At 34.7% G+C, this 24,659-nt stretch overlaps 1 long non-coding RNA gene across 4 annotated transcripts in view; it reads left to right on the top strand.

Moving 5' to 3' along the window:
* The window catches only part of LOC140635180 (uncharacterized), a 315,137-nt gene that overhangs the window by 68,764 nt on the left and 221,714 nt on the right, over positions 1–24,659 (top strand). For 3 of the 4 annotated variants that reach the window (XR_012032523.1, XR_012032521.1, XR_012032522.1), the window contains exon 2: positions 18,575–18,781. The exons of the other annotated variant lie outside the window; for it this stretch is intronic. This is a non-coding gene — a long non-coding RNA (uncharacterized lncRNA). The remainder of the gene's footprint in view (positions 1–18,574; positions 18,782–24,659) is intronic. 4 annotated transcript variants of the gene reach the window in all.

The raw sequence follows: 24,659 nt of genomic DNA, 5'->3' as shown, positions 1-24,659 counted from the left end.
AGTTGCTTAGACGTCTCATTTTTCGATTGGGACTATTAATGTTACTTACCTCAATGAACTATTGTGAGGATGAAAAAAGTTAATACTTATAAAGAGCTTGGAACAGAGTTTAACCCTTATCAAATGTTCAAAAAATATCAGAGACCTATTTCTATCAGTTGCTTATAAAAAGCCTCATAAAGGATGCCAGATTTCAAGAGACATTTGAATATTGGAGGGAGTGAAAAAGTAGTCTAATTATTATCTTGTGAGAAGTTTTGGGTAAGAAAAGGTGAAAAAAGTAAAATAATCAAAAAAATGGGAGACTGTAGAACACATTTAAGAAACTACGATAAATTAGAAGGTAATCAACAAACTTCTTCATATCATAAGACAGTGCAGTGGTTCAGTGAAAATAGAGAACTGACTTTACTTGTACCAAGGAAATACTGAGGACTACCATGAAAATTCCCACATCATCTGCCCTTAGGCATCATTCAGAATTAAATTTAAAGTCTGACTTTATTCCAGACCTTTCCTAACAATACTTCCTTCTTCTTGACCTTAATGTAGCATAATTAACCTGGCAATTAATTATTATTTGCAGGAAGTTTTTGGTGACTTTTGGTTCTCTTTGCCTCCCTCTCCACATTTATTTACCTCTGAGTTTCTGTCCAATTCATTCTCTTTTCTCTAATCTCATTACTATTTCTGTAATGTAGGCCCTCCCTATTCTCACCGTAATGTCACAATAGCTGCTTAATATGCTTTCCCACTTGAGACTTGATACCCCTTCCCCAGTGACTTACCTTTATTTCTCTTTCTTTTCCAATATATTCTGCAGTCCGTCACCAGACTAATGTGTCTCAAAGTCTACAATTGCCACCTTCTTACCTAAGCCTTTTCAGATCCGTCTCCTACTAAACAGCTGTTATCTTTTCTATCTTCTTTAGCATTTAAATAAGACCTACACAAACTGAAAAACATTCCACTTTTCCTACCATTTTTGCCGCATTTTGAGTACCTGTAAAGAATATATTTTATTCCTATTTGCATTCCTCATATCCTAACAGTATATATTTTATATGGCAATATTGCTTATATCCACCCTAAAATGAAATAAAGTGTTCTCTAATTGTTACTTATTTGTATGTCTTCATACTTTTCTTCTTTGAGGTAGGAGATCAGACCATATTTACTCATTCCCTTTACAGCACCTAACAAAATACTTTGCATAAAAACTCATTAAAGTGTTAAATCAAATTGAGTTGAATTGGAAATCTTAGGAACTGGAAGAAAAGACAGCCAAGTTTGTTTTATTTGATTTTTGTTGCTTATTTATTGTAAAGCTCTGGACACTTTACCTAAATACACAGTACTTCATTTTCTTCATCCTTTAAATGTCAATAATGATACTTTCTTTCCTCCCTTGGTACATGTGGAAATAATTAATGTATTTTGTAAGGGTTTGGAGAATGCTGGAGAAGAATGCTATTAATCATCATCAGTAGCAGCAGGAGAAAAGACTTGCTAAGTACTGATATGTGTGTGATTCTCTGCAGAGCAAGATAAGTAGGCAAGTTCCTTGTCCTCTGGGAGCTGACAATCAAAAATGCACAACACATCCAGATGTAACATACTAAAAGAAAAATATACTCAAGGGCACCCAAAGACAAATGCCAAATCCAGACTGTGAACTTCCTGAAGTCAGGTATAAATATACAATGCATTAAACAAATTAATAAACTGATCATGTCTTGAGAAAATAATTTCATCATTGGCATATATTAAGTAGTCATATACCAACTCATATAGACATGTTATGAACAAGAACCAAGTGAAGATAGAATAGAATATGGGCACAAAAAGAGACTTCATAAAAATCCTTAATTGAGCAGGCTGCTGGGCTGTAGCCAGAATGAGATGTTTGTATGTGTTAAATATAAACATAAATATGTATATATAAATGCAGCCCATTAATGATTATATATATACACATATATATGTATATATATATATATACATGTATATGTGTGTGTGTGCACACTTACACTCACAGAGGGGTGCTCATTGGAAGGTGGGTGGTGTAGAAGGCAAGGATTTAGAATAAAATCAAGAAGAAGCTGGTTATCATTATATAAATGTGGCCCATTAATGATTTTTTAAGCTCACCAACTTGTTTAAGTGAAGAAAAATGTCCTAGTGGTGGTAAAACTTGACAGAAGTTCTTTGAGAACAGAGGTATGGCATAACTGATTTGAATTTGAATAAGACTGTAGAGTTTAGATTCTAACTTCCCACTAGCTAAATAGGATATCTGTTATCCTAGTTCAATGTCTTGGACAGATCTTAAAACCTTTAGGAAAATAAATAACAATCAAGAAACTGAGCATTTTGCTGATATTTTCACATAATTTTGTAGACAGAAAACAATAATGAAAAATCAGACTAACTGGTATGATAGAACATTCAGTTCCTGACCAGACATGCTGGCCATGTATCGATATATAGCTACTGCACTAGTTCTTATTAATCCTGAGTTTAAGATAGTCCATAATGGTGTTAGTCCCAGAAAAATTGAATAGGACTACTTAGCCCCTGCCTGCAATGGGCAGCACGGGTCCGAAGTGACCGCTTTTTGAGTCTGTATTCCAGGGGGCTGGCAGGACCCCAGGCACTTCACAACTGAATCACTTTGACCCAAAGTCATTTGTTCAATCATGGTTGACAAAAGGTAACAGAGACTTTCTACTGTTTGGAAAACAAATGGATCTCTTGGCTGTTTTCATAAAGATCGACGGGGACTTAAAATAGCCTGAGGTTAATATTATAAATCTTTCTAAAAGAGATTTTCAGAACATATTCTTTATCCAGTATTGGATCAATCTCACAAAATGACATATTTTCAAACAACAGTAAAGCAAAACAACTTATTCTTGAAAAAGTTGAAAATATTAAGAAAGCTTTTCCTTTTCTGTTTCTTGTTTTGTTTTATTTATCCTTTTATTCTTGAACATCAACCAAAGAAAGAACTTGGACAAAAATGTGTGATGAATACGGATTGACCTTTTCAATAGCTTTGTGCCTATTCATCTAATCTTTATTGGTGTCCAGAGAGTTCCTTGGATGCCCACAGTGGGTATGACCCTATGATAGGCTGGCATGAATTGTAGCCTTTTAACACTGCATAGGATAGGAAAAACCCCAAACAGAAAGGGAATATGATTAAGAAATCCAGTCTCTAACCGATGTAACTGTAAAGCCCCACTACAAAATTAAAATATTAGTGGCACTAATAAATATTTGTGGCACTGTCCTACACATGCCAATTAAATAAAAGGAGAGTTAATAATAAAAATTAACTTTGATCTTTGGATGAAAGATATTTTGAGGAGATAAGAGGGAGTCTAAATTAAAATCGAAATAGTGAGCATAGGGATAAGACTTTAGGGAAAGAATAAACACTAGACATAATGGAGCAGACTATGTCATATTTATACCACTTCTTGATAGGTCTTACAGGTTTTTTGTTTATAAAGTACTAAAAAAATTGCCCATTTCCCCCTCTTGTATATTTTATTCAAACCTATCGACATTTTTTCCTCTTGTATTGAAAAGTTTTTGGAATCAGAATGACCAGACTTGCAGTTGTGTAGCAGCATCAGTTACTGGTATAATCAAAATGAATGAATGTTCAGATTGTTCTCTGAATAATAGAAAGCCATGCTTATAGCCCTGACTTTGCTATACCTGTTACATGGCTTGTAGTCTCGGTTTCTATTATTCCTGCCTTGTGTGGGTGGGTGTCTGTATGTGTAGAGATATGTGAGAATTGTTTCTATCCCATCCTAACTGTAACTTGGGGCTGAAAACAGGGTTCAATTTCATTACCTTTGAGGTTGGAGCATATCATAATAGCTACAATGACTGGTTGTTTAAGAATGTTTTGTTTTTTAGCCAGACTGTCTGGCTGGGGAACTGCATTATGAAAGAAGTCTGGAGGGTGTTTCCACTAGCCACTATAGTCTGGCCTCGAGGATATTTTTAGGAAGATAATCCCTCATTCTTTTTGTTTTGAAAAAATAAAGTTTAGCCAAGAAAGCTCTCTATGAAACTGATAGACTAAAATAAAGCCATTTTTACTGATAGTGACAAAAATAAAGACTTGGTGAAGAGGTTTGCTAAGATGGTTTCTATACAGAAAATATACAGTTTAGAAAATGTTTCTTTTTTTTAAAGATTTATTTATTCATGAAAGACACAAGACAGAGGCAGAGACATAGGCAGAGAGAGATGCAGGCTCTCTGCGGAAGCCCCATGTGGGACTTGATCCTGGGACTCCGGGATCAAGGCCTGAACCAAAGGCAGATACTCAATCACTGAGCCACCCAGGAGCCCCTAGAAAAAGTTTTAAAACTGGAATAATATTTGATGGCATTTTGAATTTCTGATATATATATATATATATATATATATACACACACACACACACACACGTGTGTGTGTGTATGTGCATGGGTGTGCAAAAAACCACAAACTAACCAGTGCAAACATTCTTATAAGTAAGAAATAAAGATTATCTAAAGTAGGAAAGTCAGTCTACAAATAGTATAAGAATATGCATAGGAAACTGTTGTATCTCAATGAAAATATAATTCAAGAAAAAAATTATTTCAATGTCTTTAGTCTTACATGTACAGAGTCACTAGGAGTGTGAAGGTGTCCCCTAGATCTGTAATAAGTTATCAACTTTTATGGGTGAAATTCCACGAGAATAGTATTACCCAGTTTGAAGAATAAAGAAAGATTCTCCTTTCCAAATATCTGTGAGAGTTGCTCTTTCTTTTTTTGCTATTACCTGCTACATTTTTATAGTGTCTATTATAGAATTAACTGAATGGGTTTTTCATTGAAATGTTACTGACTCTAACAGAGCCTCAGGAGAAGTTGCTCTGACCCTTCTTCAATACTTGTGGATCAAAGCTGTCTTTAGGTCATGGTTTCTAATTCTGGCTCTCTTCTGCCATTTACTAGCCTTTCTGAGCCTCAATATTATCACCTGTGAAATGAAGTAATTGTGTATAATTCCTAATATTAAAAGAGAAATATAAAAAAGAGAAAAAGAAGGAGAAAGAGGACACAAAGCATATTTGGATACCTTTGCTTCATGGTCTGTTAGAGAGAGACACCATTTATCATCCACAGATCATGCACTGCAGAAAATGCAGTGTTAAGGTAGCAAGTGTAACTCACTGCTCTGAGGTGGAATGCATGCTCATTGTTATGTAATTTTTCTTTGGTGCCAGGTGGGTGCACTGTTTGCCAGGAATTCATACTTCAGAAATACAACGGTGCACACCCAGACAAAGAGCTTGGTTGGGATGTCTTTGTTCAGGGAACAATTAAAATGTATTTGTACTCAGTGATAAAAACCTTCCCCAAATGTGAGGCACTGCAGCAAAGCACAATGTATGGTTGTACTTTTCAGGTAACAATGTAAATGCTATTCCCCTTCACTTACCAGTTATTATGGAACTAAGGTAGTGAAATTTAAAAAAAGAGAAAAAGGTAAAAGTATTAAAAGAACAGCCTAAGTTTTCATCAGATGCCTAAATGTTCAATATTTTACAATTTCAGCTATACGTAGAATTAGAAATTTATGGAACTTTGTGACATAAAAGGAAGAGACATAGTATTGTTAATTAGAGAAATGTTATTGATCCTAAAAGTCTCTTGGGCAATCACCGTCTTTTGATGGAACAGGAACTGTATTTCTTAGTCTGTTTCTAAGTGGCTTTCACAAAACCAAGGTCTCTGGCCTAAGATGGTTCTTTGGCCACATTTATTATTTTCCTTGGCGGTTTTACTTCTGGGACAGAGATGCTCAGCCCCAAACCCCTAAAACTTGTGAGAATAGAAGAAAGAATTGTATTTCCTACAGATAAATTGTCCTCGTAATACAGTAAATTGGGTTAGACTTTCTTCACCAAAGACTTCAGTCACCACATTAAATGTTGACTTACGCTGTTGTAAAGTTGCATGGGTCTTTCTTGCCTATTGCAACCTCAGAACAAGAGTTTTGGAAGAACTTTGTTGGACCCACAAAGCAAGCCCTTCCAACATAATTTCTGTTTGTCAGAAGATTGTACCCTTTCGTGGCTTGAATTTTGTTCAGTACTTTAAAAAAAAAAAAAAAAAAGTATCTCAGCTACAGCCATGTTTTGTTTCCTTCAGAGCAAATTTTGCAAAATCATTTGTGATAGAAGCCACTGTGTGTTCATTCAAGCCACATCATCTCTCATCCAGAAAGAGAAAATCAATTTTAATTCTTCAAAGAAGAGCAGCAAGTGGTATTTGTTATTTATATTTAAAGAAAGGTCATTAAGCACTTCCTCCCCCTCTCTGCCTAGAGGTTTAAAGAAGGAATTTACAGGAAACAATATATGTGGATTAGATTATATGTAAGGCCAAATACCTTACAAATATCTTTGATATTCTGAGAATAATCCTAAAATAAGGGTTGAACATAAAGGGAGAGTCTATCTGAAGATCTACTGTTATTTTAGTGGCAAATTCAGTAGGTCATACCACTTAACTTAAATTTGGATTGTAACTTATGTTTCTATGTAGCAGAGTTTAGCTTTCAAACAAAGGAAAATTTTGTCCACAAGTTGTCTTGGAATGTCACTTTCAGCAGTGAACATTCATGTATGTTAGACACTTAATCATATTCAGTTATAGAAAATAGTAGGAAGTAGGAACTTGAATGAATGAATGATTACACAGTGTGTTTTCTGGGAAATGTGGGGTCACAGGTGTCTTCTTTCACGCCAAAGACAGTATATCTTATTTCTCATCTTTAGTTGACCTTCCATTTTTGATTTTACCTTTTCTTTTCTTGGAGAGGCTGTTTAATTTTTTATCCAGTGAACATATAATAATAAAATACATAAAATATGAAGACATGTACTTATAGGGCTAGGGGGGAGTTAAAAGTACTGACTAGACTAGAGTTTATGCCTCCGTTCAGGGGCCCGGCATTCCCTAAACATATCCTAGAAACATGATGCAAGTTTCAGATAAAATGTGTTCTGTTGGTGTCAAGAAGCAAAATGCCTGAAAATCAAGCAGTAGAGCATACAGAATAGTATAAGCATATCCATGGGTGACAGAGAGCAAGGTGAGTGGATCAATAATTAGATAGATATTCATATTGAGCACCTAGAACGTACTGGCATGAATTAAGATATAATTAGTATTTGTTGAAAATGGATAAATATTTAGATTAAAACACTGATACAGGGATGCCTGAGTGGCTCAACGGTTGAGCATCTGCCTTTGGTTTGGGGCATGGTCCTGGAGTCCCGGGATCGAGTCCCACATTGGACTGCCTGCATGGAGCCTGCTTCTCCCTCTGCCTGTGTATCTGCCTCTCTCTCTCAATGTGCCTCTCATGAATAAAAAAATAAAAATCTTTAAAAAAATAAAAAATAAAACACAGATAGACTAATAGTATAACACACAATTCAGTGTGAGACAGATCTAAAAGTTGAGTCTAAGTTTAGGGACTTCTACTTTTGCAGTCTAGGTCCAGTAATTTTGACTTGTACAATCCCCCTTCTCCCATTTCTCATCTCTGAAGTGAGGGTAATAATGATATTTATCTTCTGAGGATAAATGAGGAAAAAGATATATATGTATATATGGACATAAATAGTGTTTAGGAAAAGACCCAACAGGTAAGTTATGCTCAGCTAAATATTATTTTTCTTAAACAAAAATTCATTTTGTCATTACTATTAGTTTTAACAACCACGAACCATAAGTAGAAGAAAATTACAATTTCTAGTTCTAGAATTTAAAGTATATTTATAAACAAAAAATTATATCCTTAATAATAGAGTAATATCAAGCCTCTGCACTGAGGTATAATTGTCACATTGCATCACATTATACCCATAATTAGCATATTAAACATTCTGATATGTTTAAAAAATAAAATATCATAACCTTAAAAAAATTATAACCTAGATAAATACAGATGATTAGTATTAGACAAATGACCAAATGTCCTCTGAACTTAGTAGTCCGTTAACAATTTCTCTAAGTAAACATTCTGCATCTCCTAGAAACACCATTGTCACCTACATGTTTGTGGGATTTCGGAAGAACTATCCCAATTTAGCTGGGGAGATCAAACCTAAAACACTAAAGCTTTGAGACTCTTCACCTGGAGTCCAAAAACATCTCAAAAGATTCATATGTAGATTTCAGTGGATTATGTATTTGGATGGGAAAATACTATATAATTCTCTTCATTAATTTGTAAATAAATTTTATCACTTCCTTCAATTATATAGTAGACTACAAACCACAGAATTATTAACAGTTCTTGAGGCTGTCAACAATAGACACCACAGATATATTCACAATACATCATGTTGTCAAAAATACCTTGAAATATCGTTCAAAATTATAGTAGTTATTAGACCTGCTGCTAAATTGCATGGTATATGCAATAATCATCATAGTACTGCATCACTAATTTAGCTTTTATAATATATTATAGATGTATTTTTAATATAATTGGTTTCCTGTATAAACTTATAGTTTTTTTTTTTTTTTATTACTTAGAACCATTGTTCTAAGAAGGTATTGTAGCCTTCACTAAATTGCTAATGGGATTCATGGCACAAAAAAGGTTAAGAATTTCAGAAATAAAGAGATAAGTTGGAGGAGAAAGAAACATGATTATTGTGTAATGATTGAATTATATTATGCAAATGACTGAGTATGTTAGATAGCTCCAGAAGGAAACCAGATTTCTTGAGTGTTAAAAAAAATGGTCACCTGTAGTGTTAGGACAACCTAAAAGCAAGGGAATCGACTAAACAATAATTGGTAATGTGCTCTGGCAAAGAGATCATCACACTGGTTTGATTATATATGCCTTAAAAGGATATTTTAAGTTTGCTTCTAAATTTATCATTGTATATTAGTTAAAAAGAGTGTAAATCCTAGTATACTTTAAATAATAATATTAAAAAATAAAACTTAAATCATTCTTACAACTTTTTCAATTAAATATAATTACAGAGGTGATTTTAATACTCACCATTGTTTATTTATCTAGGTGTACAAATGAGTTTTGTTAACAGTTGGAAACTTTACATCATCCATTTTTAAAAATATTTTATTTGTTTATTCATGAGAGAAAGACAGACAGAGACACAGGCAGAGGGAGAAGCAGGATGCATGCAGGGAGCCCAATGTGGGACTCGATCCCGGGATCCCGAGATTATGCCCTGGGCCAAAGGCAGGCGCTAAACCGCTGAGCCACCCAGGGATCCCCCGATTGATATTTTATTTCTCAAGTTACCATATTTCTTTGAAGTGAAAAAATGTGCATATGTTGAAGTTTTAAGATATTTCTTTAACCGAAGTGTTCTAAGTGTCAAAATTATGCTTATGGGATATATTATTATTATGATTATTATTAGATACTTCATCAAAGCATAAATATAATAAAATTTTTTACAAAGAATCATTTATTTAAAAAGTAGTGCACAATTTGAAACATTATTTAATGAAATGGTTGGAGGCATGTGGTAGCTGGTTTGAAATGATTATCATAATCATCCCTCCCATCCTGCAGCTCTTCTGCAGTATTACTTTGTATTTCCTTTATTAAGAACGAGACTCTATTTTCTTCCCCTTGGATATGGACTGGATATGATGCTTTGACCATCAAATGGATGTATTCCATATTGAAATGTATTCAATATTGAGGATTAAATCTTGAAAGGATTTGAAGCTTCTTTCATTGCCTTTTTCAAATACTCTCATCAACAAGTCAGGAAGCCCCAGTTAGACTACTGAATTAGAGATTATGTAGAAAGAGGTCCTAAAACCACATGGAGAGAGTAAACTCAGCCCTTCCAGCATCTAAGCAGAGCCCCTCTGTAGCCAACTCATCAGCTGAATAAACCCCACCAAGATGGATAGAAACAAAATATATAGAATCATGAGAAATAATTGTTGTTTTAAACCACTAGGTTGGGGATAACACGTTATATACCATATAGTATATATATATACTGTGAACTTAGTAGTTCACATTAGGCAACTCCAGAAAAAAAGTAGGGGGACAATTACAATACCTGATCTTAAAAATTACCTAATTGCCCCTTGTTTTATGCTCTGCTGGCTTTTTGCTTAGGTTAGTGAATCAGATTATGACTGAGATGAAGGTAGGAAAAGAGAAGCTAGTTGAGGCTCATCATCCATCGAGGATCTGGAAATTGATTCTCTTAAAATCTATCCATGTTCTTGTACCTCTTTAGAAATTCTTTATGTGTATCCCAGGTGAGGACCACTGTTCTAGTCTGAAGGGCATGATAAAACAAGCTATAGAACAGTGATAAGGCATTCCTGAAGCAGGAGTAATAGAAAAGCAGCAGCATTTGAACTGCTTGATCATTTGAGAGGATGTCCTAACATAGTCTTGATAGAGATCAGAAGTAGGAACTCCATTTGACCAAAATATAATCAGAAACAGAGTGGTAGAAGCACCAGAGTATTTGATTTTACCCCAAGATTTACTCTGTTTTGGCTACCTTATATTGTGTAATGATTAATACAGTGGCTGTCCTCAGGGTAGTGTTGCAGACACCTGGGGTCTGCAGTTGTAGGTATATTGATACAAAATATTGACATTTCTTGAACAACTATTTGGTCATAAGTTATACATTATTTTTATATCTCAAAACAATCCTGTACTCTGGCATTATTACTATTTCATTAGTGAAAAAAATCAGAAGGTTTAAAGGAAGCAGTCAGTGGCTGAGGTGGATTTTAATTCCAATTTTATATGATGCCAATGTCATGCTCATGCCACTGTGAGTGGAAGATTGGATTTATTCACTTCTGGGTTCTTACCAGGTAGAAAGCCTATCTTTATGCCAAGGTGGATAATGTGCCAGTATAAGGAAATCATCTTGAGCATGTGGTGCTGTATGAGGTCAGTTAAGGACAAGGAACTATAGGCTGGCTGTATTGGAGAAATTTTATGGAGGACGCATGACCTGAAATACATTGTCTAAAATTTATAAAAGTGGCTAAATGGAAAGACATATGGACAATTCAAAGTAGTGGGGTAAGGGAAGGCAAAAAGCAGAAATTAAGAAATTAGCTTTGCTTCTAGAAGGTTCTTTGAGAATATGGCCTGACTAGAAAAAAAAGGAATGCATAAAGGAAAGAATGAGGTTACATATGACAGACAGATTACAGAAGGTCTTGAAATCCAGGGACTTATAATAATGTAGATGGATGGGAAAATTTTACAATTGAGATATTAATGATATTTGTCCAACAGATGCTGAAAAAATATTTTGTTTTTACCAAAGATCTGAAGGATCATTTCATTCCAAAATTTTATTTTCACATTGATTCTAAGGATAGTACATAATACGTAACATTATCAATTTCTAACATTTTACACACACACCCCCACACACATACACACACACACACACGATTTCTGTTCTTCAAGTAGTGGGTTTGCTTCTGTACCTTTAAGCAGCTGAACAAGTGATATTAGCCAAGGGAATTTAAGGTAAAATAAAAATAGAATGTCTGCAGTCCAAAAGAAATCATGGATTCAAGAGAAAGAAGCTAAGTAAGAATGTAGGAGGTCTCAGACAAACGCCAGGGCATGGAGAAGAAAGAACTGTAACAAAAGGCAAGAAAGAGCCAACAGGTAGCAGTGCTGGGAGCAGGTAAGGAGAATTCAGGGAAAGGCCAAAATGATTACTGCTCCAAAGCAAATAGATATATTAATGTTTTTTTTTTTCTTTTTAAAATATATTTCTTAAGTCTGAATCTTCCAAGATTAATATGGGGAGAAACAGCACGCTGGTCTGACTGCTGTGGATAAAGCTTTAGGTCTTAAATGATGAAGATATTTTCCTTTGTTGTTTTATGTTTTGAAAGCTATAGAAATATCCTATTTTAAAGCACTTATTTCCTTGTCTTTGCAAAGGGAAGAATAGGCTCCCTTTGTACTGCCTTTGTGAAAAAACTGAGGATCAAAGAGCAGAAAGTAACCTCAAAAGGTTACTCTGTCTCCTGCAGAAGCTACAAGGAAGGCCCTAAAATTGTTCTTTCTGTATGCTCATTCCTTCTTTCCACAGTTTGTAATAGCATCTATTAATTGAACAACTGGTTTGTACCAGGCACCTTGCATATCGTTTAACTCTCACCATTATACCCATTGCAGAGCAATGGATATCATTTTCCTGTTTAACATTAGAGAATTAATAAGGCAAAATAAATAGACAGAGCTTGTAGCAGAGCTGAGATTGAAACCAATGGCACCAATTTTCTACTTAATCACATCAACTCCACACAGGGTAGCCCAGCCATCTTCGTGGTCCCTTAGAGCTTCTGTGCCCTCGTGTTCTGCCATTCGTATCCTCCCAGCTCTACTTTCCTCTCTGGCAAGGATGAGAGATTGATAGTATTTACATTTCAGTGAACAGAAAGAGTGTGGTTACCTCTATGTTTTAATACTGTGAATTAGAAGACTCTCTGTTGGTTAGAATTTTAAGTTTTAACCTTAAAGTTTCTTAACCCTCCCCATATTGAAAGATCCTCAGAGATGGGCTTTCTATATACTCCCTTGGTTACTTTCAAGCCTTTAATTACTCTTCAGACCAAAGCTAACAACGCTGTTTTAGACCATATCCATTTGGCATAAGCCTGTCCTTAAAGTGCTGTTGTCAGCCTGTCTGTCTAGCTGACAGCATCTTTAAGCTGGTACAGCTCCTGGATCTGCTTTCTTTTCTATCAGAATTTCTCTCTACTTTCAGAATTGACCTAGAAAATGGGGAGTGTTCTTGTAAGTATTGTGCCTCTCCATCACACTATAAATACATAGCACATACTGCATTCTGCCTTGTTTGAAAGTTAGCAGTTCTTTGTTAATTGATTAGTTGTTTGCATGCCTGGCAACACTAAACCTTCTTATGATACCTGGACCCTGTCTGAATAATTTAGGTAATAGCTCTCTGGGTGTTCAGTACTCTTTCAGTCCTATCCTCTGAACTATGGAAATTCCAATGTATAAACTCCCAGGGGATTTTAATTCTATGGTCTTCTTTCATTCCCTTCTCAGTTTTGGTGATCTCCTGTCAGTTAAGTCAGCATTTATTTTGGCAGTGTATTTATTTATTCTCTTTTTTCTACCCTTTACTAAGATTAACCAAAGCCAAAACTTACCAAGATATTTAGTTATGTTCAGCCAAATATTTCTGAAAGTTTTCCCTGGGAGAAAGGGAACCAAATTCACTAAATATGTAGCAGAAGATTATAAAATCCTCTATTTAAAGCCTCAACCTCTCCCACCACCCCAGATTCCTTCCTTTGTTGTCTCCTCTGGGGATCATTCTCCATTTTTGTCATACTGTTCCCATTCCAAATTCTTCCTTTCTTTTTCTCAATTTCTTCAACTGTTCTCTCTTAATCTTCTTTCTCAGGCATAATTACCTCTTCTGTCTTAGGGCATCTTGCTTAAAGATACATTAAACTTTTAAAAGCAACAATAAATAAGCAAATGAATAAATCCATATGTAATAAAAATTATAAATAATCATTGAGAATAATTTTCCTTCCCTTTGTTTCACCTTTTTTCCTTTCTTACTCCTTTGACTGGCTTCCCACAAATAAGAGTTCATCAGGTGATTTAGAATGATGCTCCATCTTAAAAATATGTTCTTTCAAACAACATACAATTATATTGAGAAATACTGTATGTGTGTAGATATGTATAGATATTGCATACATATATATTTCACACATATAGAGATAATTTCAGTTTCTAAAATGCATTCTATTTTTAATTAAAGAAACATTTAAACTATTAATAAAAGGAAATGTGTAGACAAGAAAACATATCATTGTCTACTAGAAAAGATGTATCAATTTATGCCTATCCATATCCTTTAAAAGTAGTTTACTCAATTACCAAAATTATTTTTATAACATAAAAACATGCATATTTGCCAAGTTAATTGGTGAAAATGGTTTGTTCTTATAATTTACATTTTTTGATTATCAGTTAATAATCTTTCAAGAATTTTGAAAGTTTATATTCCTTATTTTATGTCTTTTCTATTTTTTAATCATTTCAACTGGATGTTCAAAATTTTTACTTGGTTATTAAGAGTTTTCTATGTTTAAGAATATTACTTCACTGGCAGCCATATGTATTTATGCATTGCTTTCAGGTTAATTTCCTCTGTGTGGATATATAGTTAAATTTATTCAATATTTTTTTCTTTATAAACATAACAGTAATAATATTTACTAAGTGTTTTTTATTAGCCAAGCACTATGCTGCATACTTTACATTCATGTCTCCTTTAGTTTTCTTAACAACTCCATGACGAGAGTCCTACTATTACCCCCAGTTTACAAGAGGCAAATTAAGGCTTACAGGGGTTAAGTAGCCTGCCTAAAGTTATATAGTTTGTCAATTATAGAGACAGAATTAGAATGGTTTGATATCTGAGAGTATATTTATTAAGTTCTATACAATATTGCCTTTACAGTATCCATTTTTATGTCATTGCTTAAATAAGATATTCTTTATCCTAAGATTATATACACAGCTATGTACATAGCTTTGTTTTGGCTTGCGTTTTATATTTGGATATTTAACCTATTCTATTTAATGTTGGTGTAAGTTGTGAAGTGTATAACTTTATTCAATAAATTATTTTGGGCAAACCAACCTCCGTTTTAGAAGAAAAACCCTCTATCTTTTATGCATTGAAAAAAAAGGGAGTTGAGCAGAGACTTAAATAACGTGTTAAAATGGAGATACAGATAGGATATTTCACAATCAGGGCTTGGTATAAACTGATAAACTGATAAAAATGATACTATAGGATAAGAAAACTGTGGAAGCCAATTTAAGTGATTTGCAGGGATGCACAGTAACATTGGATAAATTGGGCCTGGTCTTATATGCAGCCTTTCCTGTGGCACTCCAATTAACCTCGACACACTGCTTGGAATCCATGGAATAACAATTATTTCATGTGTGTACCCAGAGCCTCAGAGTGAAGTTTGAGGTAAATAGAAAATGTTTCCGTTATCTCCTCTCTCAATTACTATGGGAAGCGCCTGTTCCTATTTGACTAGTTTCAGGCAGAAAATAGCCTAGAGTGACTTCCCAAGAGAAACTGGTTCTTTGATAACATGAAACAGAAGAAAAGACTGGTGACTGAACAAAAATATTGTCTTAATATAATCTATTCAGAGAGATGAAAAATATATTTTTATTTACAGTCATGGTTAATCTTTAACACTCATTTTGTTTGTTTGTTTGTTTTCTTGAGAGCCTCCCAGCATAGTGAAATAAGTAGCCTGCTTCCTCATTTTTCTCTTTGCCCTCTCTTGTTCTTTTCTAGACAAATAAGTGAAGGTAATTTTGTGACTGGGATGCTGAAAAGTCCGGTTGCTGGTTTAATCCCTGAGCATACCTCTCTCTCAGAACCTAAATATTCCTCACTATTTTTAGAGAAATTCTTGGCTTTGGTTAGATTTTTAAATATGGTTTTGCAAAGTCACAGTTGGCCCTCCCAGATGCAGTGACAGCTTCCAAATTCATGGCAATCATAAGAAACACAAATCTTCATTCATGGCTTTATAGACCAAGAAAAGGGATCTATTTCAAATTTTTTAAAAAAGGACTCACTGAGGCAATTTTTTGGGGAGCAAACTGAAAGGGGGACATATTTCTATTAGTCGCTATTTCTTGAGGAATTTTTTATTTTACCTGATTATTTCTATTGTATGTAGATTTTGTTTATTTGTTTCAATTGGCTGTGGATAGAAAGACAATGAATAGTAGAGCATCAAAATAATTCTGAACAGGAACACCTGGGTGGCTCAGTGGTTGAGAATCTGCCTTGGGCTCAGGTCATGATCCTGGGGTCCTGGGATGGAGACCCTCATCAGGTTTATCACAGGGAGCCTGCTTCTGCCTCAGTGTCTCTGCCTCTCTCTGTGTGTCTCTCATGAATAAATAAATAGAATTTTTTAAAAAAATAATTCTGAACAACTTATATAATTTATGGTTTCAGAAAACCTGTGCTGTCATTTTAGGTAGTCCATGAGCTATAGTCATAATCATTAGTGAGAACATATTTTATAATGACCGTTATCTCTGCTTGACATTTAGAAGCATTGCAGTGTGTGATAGGACAACAGAAAAATGAAATCTTAAAAAAAAAAAAGGAAAGATGAAGTCTTTTTAATGAGAGAAAGGTGATTAAGAGACAGAAAAAGAAAAATGAAAATATTTATACTTTATACTACTTTATTGGGCAGATTCTCATTCATGAGGAAACTTTGGCTAAAAATTGTAACTGGAAGTTAACATGACAATAGAGCAGATCCCTCAAATCTTATTTCTATTTGGACTAACTTTCTATTTGTGAAGGAGCAGATGAGAAGGGGCAGAAAGAAGCGAAGTGTGGATCTTAATCTCAGGTATTTATCAGTGTAATTAGCCTCAGAGAAAGGACGCAACTCTGAAATGTTAATTCCCTAAACTCTGTGAAGCTGTATTGCCAGTTTCTTTAGAGAAATATGCTATTTGCATGTGATTTTGGCTTTGGGGGCAATTTTTTTTTTCCTAGGATCAAAATTCTTCTAAGAAAAAAAAATCTAGGAGTTACTCTATGCACAGAGTTTAAGACATAGGATCATAATGAGAAATGAATGTTGAAATAAATGGATGAATGGATAGACAGATAATAGGAAAATGCCTGGGTTTGAAAGATATCATGATATACCCTCTTAATCTTAACCTACATTTTTGGGCAGTTAGTTTCTGGATGAAACCCTTAGATTCAGAAAATTGTATTAGTAGATAAAGTTTTATTTTCACACTTTAGGCTTTAACTACTGACAAAATGAAAAGAGCCAGTATCCTAATATTATTGTTATATATAAATTTGTGTTACCATAAATATAATTACAGAATTAGAACCATTTTAATTGTTTTAGAGTGGTGCAGAATATAGTCATTTACACATGAGTTAGAGTCAGACAAGTCTGGATTCAGAATCATTCTATTCACTTATTTACTGTATGAACTTGGACTTGTTACTTTATCGCCTGATGCTATTTTTTCAACTACAATAAACTACCTTATAGAAATCAAAAGTAAGTGAAATAACACATGTAAAAAAACACTGAATGCAGTGCCCATTCCAGAGCAACTATCTCCAAAACATGACCATTTTGTCAGTAAATAATATTAAAAAATACATTGTAGGGGAACATACTGTCTATATTTGATTCATGCTGTGAATTAATTAACAATGAGGACATTTTTTTTTCTTTTTATGAAACTCAGCTCAGACTGATTGTTGATATATTTACTTTCAGCCCTCTTTGCTTGAGGTTGGATTTAGTGGGTTTTGAGTAGGATGACTAAATGGGATAGGAGTGGAAGTTAAATTTCATGATAGAATTTCCAAAGATCTCTGCTAAAAGATGATTGTGCTCATGCCATTCCATTATATGATTTAGTTAAGCTCAAGCACTCTGATAACTTCATTTTACATTGTTTTTTCCCCCTCTCATTACTTCATGTATCTACCTTCATCCCCGCTCCCTACCTACGTCTCATATATCTTGAACTATGGAACACAGTTGATCATATGGTAGCTGGTCAGTACAAATTAACTGACTACTTTATGGCACCTATTTTTCTTTCATGCCTTAGGGAAGAAGTCCCTACTATCCTATACCCAGGGGAAAGTATTACACCTTCAAGTAACACAGGATGTGGAAGGACATCTGTTTGCTTGGTTATAGTTATCCTATCTCTTAACTATCATCAAGCACATACATGCCCTTAAACAAGTTTCCCAGTGCTATTACATGGTAATGGAAAAAGCAGCTCCCTGTCTCAGGTCTTCTGTTCTGAAGTTAAAAAAAATACTTTCTTCCCTTCCTAAAACAATAACAAAAGTTCAGTTAACAATAACAGAGAAGCTCATATCTGATTATGAATCTTTTATAGTATACAGAGAGGTTTAAAGTCTAGAAGGTTCTTCCTCTGTAACTTGAATTAGATTTATTAGAAATTCCAGACTTGGAGTTGGCCTACAGTAAATGTGGTAGGTTGAATGGACTGTGACTAATACCGCACTGTTTTAGAACTAGAATGGAGGATGCTTTTTTACCTTTAACTTTCACCTAGTTCTTTGTTCTCTTATAAAAGTTTTTTCCGGTTTAATTTGCCAGGTGAAGGGGACATAATTTTCAGTAAGAGAGCTAATATATGTTGTCCATATGTGGTAATCAAAGATAAGAAAAACATAAACACACTTGACTGTCCCATGGCTTTTATTGAAACTTTTTTCCCCTGGAGATTTTCTTAGAATGTCTGGAACCGTACTGTAACAAAATAAATAAAGTTAGGCTACTGTGACTAACAGAAATATAATTATGAAACTAAAACTGACACAGTTCTAGAATAAAGAAGAAAATTGTGTGATTATTTTTTTCCATCTAGGAGATCTTTTCTGTGTGAGAAAAGAAAAATTATAACCTCCATTGGATATGTCAGTATGAAATGGTGTTTACTGACAGGTTTGAATCTCAGAAGCAGGCTAACCACCATAGAGGATATTCTGGTAAGGTATGGAAAAGTTCTTTTATAGAGGCAATGAAGTGTTTTTCTACTGAAGTTCAGAAGATGCCTTGCAGTGGACTTTGACAAGTAAGTAATCTAAGATTTTGAGTACATAATGAAAAATTGCCTGCTTACACTATAAGGGTAGCAATGAGATTTCTGTATGTATGTGTGTGTGTGTCTTTGAAGGTAGAAGAGGACTGGGATGACTAAGGAAAACATCTTAGCCATTGAACAAAAGTAATACATATTTTTAATACCCTCAATTTCTAACAGATTTCAAGAAATGACTGAATGAAAAGTCACTGCATCTCTATAGAACAGAGAAAAGCATTACTAGACACTAGTGAATTATTAGATATGGTTGAGTAGAACCGATTTCATATAAGCCTTAATATATACTCCTCTGTCTAGGATTTCTAGCAGATTCTATAAATGTATAAAGTGAGCCAAGAAGATTTGTTCAAAATAAGATAAGGCATAAGGTGGAGAATAATTAGGCCCATTTGAAAATGAATTTAGACTGAACATATTGTCTGACTCTAAATTAAAAAGCAGACAAACAAACCTAGAGAACAGTTTTGCTGACTAAATTCTATAGGTTATATTAGAATCTGTCCATGTCACACTGTACTTACTGAGACAGTTCTAGTCAGGTAATATGCTGCTCTTACCTTCACCTACAGATAATGGGCTTAAAAAATATATTTTTTGAGTAGGTAAAAATGACTTATTCTTAAACTTTTTTTTTAAAAATTTTTATTTATTTATGATAGTCACACAGAGAGAGAGAGAGAGAGAGAGAGGCAGAGACACAGGTAGAGGGAGAAGCAGGCTTCATGCACCGGGAGCCCGACGTGGGACTCGATCCCGGGTCTCCAGGATCGCGCCCTGGGCCAAAGGCAGGCGCCAAACTGCTGCGCCACCCCGGGATCCCCTTCTTAAACTCTTTTGATTGTGAAAACTCTAATCAGATTCCTGATCACCCCTCATCAATATGCCTTGGCTTGACCTCTGGGACTTTAGTATTTCTTATGAGAATGGGATTCTCATCCCATTATTTACTTTGAATCTTGAAATCTATGTGGTATGTTGGGTTTTTTATTATTTTTTTAACTATTGTTATTATTTAGAGATTTTTATTTATTTGAGAGAGCATGAGAGAGAGCACAAGTCGGGGAGAGGAGAAGGGAGAGGGAGAAGCAGACTCCCACAGAGCAGGGAGCCGGACAAGGGGCTTCATCTCGCGACCTGGCACTCATGACCTGAGCTGAAGGCAGACACTTAATCAACTGAGCCACCCAGGTGCCCAGTTTTTATTTTGAAACCTATGTATTTCTAACTGCTGCCTGCCTGCCTGCCACCCCTGACTCTATCCTTAAATCAAATTCTAAAATCTCCTTAGATGTGGTTCGTTCTCATAGTTGAACCATTCATTTTATTTTCATCTTTACCTAGTAGTCTTCAACTGGAGATCACAGATGTGCCACTTATATAAAGTGGAATATAGAAATAATTTTACGTAAGTTGGTATCCTATAATACTCCTGTTGTGCAGTAGACATTCCTTCTAACTTATCTTAAACACATCATTGTTATTTTCCATCTAATGTTTTGCTTATACTGCCCAGCTGGCTGAAATAATTCTCTTTTAACTCCTGTTCTAAGTTCCTTATCTTCTTTTTTTTCCATCTCTTTTCCACCTTTGTCCCTTCCTTATTTCATTCTCATGTACTCACTGTTGAAGATCTACTATTCCACGACTCCTACTACTTCACCCTGCCTTGATTGCAGATGTTCTATCAGGATCTACAGCAGTATCTAGTTAATAAGAGGTAGTAGTTGTGAGACTGAAGCCAACCCAGAAAAAATATGGTGACTGATAGAATCAGAGTTTTAATGGCATACTTAGACCTACGATTGGTTCTTATTATGGGAGAATAACAAAAATCCTATTTATTTTAACCAATCATGTATTTTCCATTAATTTCAGCAAAACATTTCTAACTGATAAAAGTAAGTAAATATTGTTCGTTGGATGCATAAATGATGAATGTAAGCTTGACCATTGCTAGCTTCAGTTCCCAGTGATAGTTCTTCTATAAACTATGTATTTTGTTTGATACCATTCTATATAGAATTATTCCTGGGTCTTCTATGCATATGTGCTATCTCATCAAAATGAATTATAGACTCTTCAGAGGCAGAGGATGTTACTTACTCTTCTTTTATCTTCACTAGATCAGGACATAGTAAAAGCTTGATGATTATGATGATAATGATGGTGATGAGGCTGATAAAGATAATAGCAATAAAACACCTGCAGTGAAAAGAATTTAATTCTACTATCGACTGCTCACTTACTTCAAGCCATGACTGGCTATATGCTGTTTTCAAATAACACTGTTATGATAAACATTTGAATTTGTTGGAACTATAACAATAGCAGTTGACCTTAAATTGGCCACTGTTTTAGTCCCATGGTGAAGAAATCTTTGAATAAGATCTCTGATGGATACCAGCTTTGGCATAACCCTGAAGCCTACATATGTGCCCACACAAGCTTACCGACAGCCCAGTAATTCTCAGGGAGAACAATAGTTAGTCTGAGCTAAATTTATTACTAGCACAGTCTGTTCTCTTAATTAAAGGGTTTTTTACTCTCAGTTTTGCTAGCAAAAATATGGTACTTTTTTCCCCCTAGTCTATTTAAGGTCATTCTGCTCTGGGTAGAATAAAAATGATTAACAGTGGATCCAGAAATATAGGAAAATGAGAGGACTTTCTCACTGAAATGTACCAGAGTAGTCAGATTCTTTTTACAGTGTCTGTTGAAAAACATAGTATACTTTCCCCAACATTCTATTAGTCTACCACCTGTTATGTCATAGCTCCTTCACCAGCATATAGTTCTTGACTAGGGTAGCTTGAAGAGTTAATACAGCTTTCAATGGGCATTCTTAAGTCTGGTGCTCCTCATGAAACCTACTTTACAAATATCAATTCACTAAAAGTAAAACCTTGTAAAGTCACTACTTAAAGTCATTTAGGGCAAAAGGTCATGGGTTGTTGATCCCCCCTTTTACCTTTATTGTTAGTTGTTTTTGTAAGGTATACATTAGGCCTTATCTACTCTGGACCAGACATAGTCTTCATAGCTTCTGTTCTTGACCAGATAATTTTGCCCTGAGTGACCATTAGACTCTAGATAAAATGCTATTTAAGGACAAGAGATTGTTGGGTTGATTAGAAAAGACTCAGGATGAGGTTTTGAAAGTGTGTCAATTTGGACCAAGCCTTTATCTCTCTTATCAACTCAAATTGATACCTTAAGCATGAAACAGAGGCTTCTCTTTACAGTTCTGCTTTGCTACATTCACATAGTACAAACACAAGGCATGGTTTTTCTTCAGCTACCAGAAGACCTCAGGTACTTTCTTTTCTGTCCCATCCCATCTCTATTTTTTTATGACTTCTAAGTGTATGCCTTTTCCATTTCCTGAAAATAAACAATTTTTGAGCCATTGTAGCCTGAAGTTATGTTTTGAATTTTTAAGAGACCAAAAACATATGAATAAATCTAAGATATTATAAAGCAAAGCACATGTGCATTGATGGTAATAATGCCTTGCTTCCTATTTTTCAATAAGATCAAAAAAATTAATAAGGCAAAACAAAACACAAACTTTAAAAATTTATCTTTAGAACAACTTGGGTGGGTGATAGGCAGGAAAAGAAAGCTATTTGGAGACTTTAGATGAGGAAACTGAGATTCACAGAAGGAATTTTCTAAAGCCTTACAAATATTAAATGGTGGAGCTAGAACATCACTTGGTTCTTCTGAGGCTGAAATGGCTGCCTATCCCACACCATGCTGCCGTTCAACCTCAACAAAATATTAGTGTTTGGTCCTAAACTCCTTACAAATACCAACTGCATTTTAAGTATTCATCCAGGGTGTATAAAAGCCTGAAATAGTTCCTTTTCAGTCCTACAATATCATTGGCTACATTCCCTCTACTGTGCCTTTTACTCCCATGGCTAATTCATTCCATAACTGGAAGCTTGTTTTTTCCACTCCCCTTCACTCATTTTGCGCTTCTTCTTACCTTCCTTCCCTCTGGCAACTATCGGTTTGTTTTCTGTATTTATAGGACTGATTTTGGTTTTTTGTTTGTTTATTCATTTGTTTTGTTTTTTAGATTCCATATGTTGTTTTTAACTTGGGGGGTTTAAACTGGTTAAATGCTGAAAGACTTTCGATATCCTGGCCTCACATTTTTTCCACAGTGTAAATTGAGAGTAAATATACCTTCGTGAGAGAGATCCATTGATTCTGCTTTCTCTGTAACATGTTTTGAAGTTACTTTCAAGTGTTAGTGCATTTAAGATTTTCTTTTTCTTCTCTCTTAGTACAGGCTTACTTGGCTTTAACCAACTAACCAACCAATAAAAACAGCACTATCTCAGTGTTTTTGTGAGTTCATTGATTACCGCACTTATTTCATCAAGCCTTGCTCAAATTGTTAAAAAAATAACTCCCTTAGTCTTTTTTAATACTAGATTATTTGAGCATGAAATATGAAAGAAGGAGAAAAATACCCTCTGCAGCTTTGATATTTATTTTTCTAATCATAAAAGCAAGGGTGGGAGTGGTGGAGCAAAATTATGTATATTGACTTGCACAGATTAGGTGAATAGGATAATAACGTGAAAAGTACTTAGAAAATGTGAATGATGAGTGTGGACAGCACCACTATGACCAGCATAGAAGAGTAAGTCTAAATAAAATGTCTTTTTGGATATCTATCGTCAGGTGGGCAGTTCTTCCCTACTCCCTTTTCTGGTATTGTGATGAAGTGAAAGTTTACAGTAAAGGGAACAAGACCATGAAGGAAGGAAACAGAAGAAGAGGATGAGAAATGTGTCCATAGATCTTTGTGTCTCTACTTTTCAACTATTGTTAGGTCCAAGGTTCTATTGTGGGGCCATTGGATTAAGCTTTTAGTGTCCAAATGCTAAGAAAATTGCCATAGTATAGATACAGAACTCTGGTTTTTTAGTAATTAGGACAGCATTCAAATAAAAGGTAAATGACCTACTCAGTAGTTTTACTAATATGCAGCAGGAAAAGGAGGCAAGCGAGAAGACACAGATTGCAAAGAGTGGAAAAGACACATGGTGAATAGGAAGAAAGAAGACTGTGCAGATAAGAAGTGTAATTGAATGCCATCCACCTAAATCTATATAACACTTCAAATATTTTTGGATGAGATTCCTTTAAGGGTTAACATTCTTGGCTTTATGGGAAACTTGGCTACTTGTACTGGCATTGCAAATGGATTTATCTCTATTATTATCTTTATTGGAACTCACTCATTCTTTCTGTTTCACTGTGCTCCCCATTTTGCCAAGAAAACTCACTTTCAATTACACATATATCATAACACTTAAACATTAGTTTCACTTGCCTCTGGTTAATAACTCACCTTATATTCAAACATCCATCAACATAAAATCAGCATAACAACTTTTATGAATCCCTTTATCATCAGCACATTCTAAATGCTTATACAATTCACTCTCTGGATTCATATAGGAACTTGCTTAATAGCCCTTAAAGTTACTATAAGCCTTGGTTGCTTTCAATCATAGGAATATTATTCATGTTTTCAGAGTGAGCTCAGTTTTGGTAATTGTTAAAGTTTAAAGCCACTGGGATATAGATGTAGTAATATCTATAATAAAAAAAATCTTTTCTTTAAACTGGTTTATGGAATCTCTAGAATTTTCAAGCTGCTTTCTAGCTCCTAAGATCTCTTGATACAGATTTGAATCTGGAGACAAGTGTTTATAATGAGTTTTCAATAGGGAAAACTTCTTAATGTCCCAGTTTCTAGTTTGGCAGGACAGTAGAGCAGATGGTTCTGTTTTGACTTGAGGTTAACTCACTGCCCCTGTGGAAC

This window comes from Canis lupus, chromosome 6 (genome assembly GCF_048164855.1).
Source record: "Canis lupus baileyi chromosome 6, mCanLup2.hap1, whole genome shotgun sequence".
NCBI classification, from domain to species: domain Eukaryota; kingdom Metazoa; phylum Chordata; class Mammalia; order Carnivora; family Canidae; genus Canis; species Canis lupus.
This window is presented reverse-complemented; position numbering and strand designations above follow the sequence as displayed.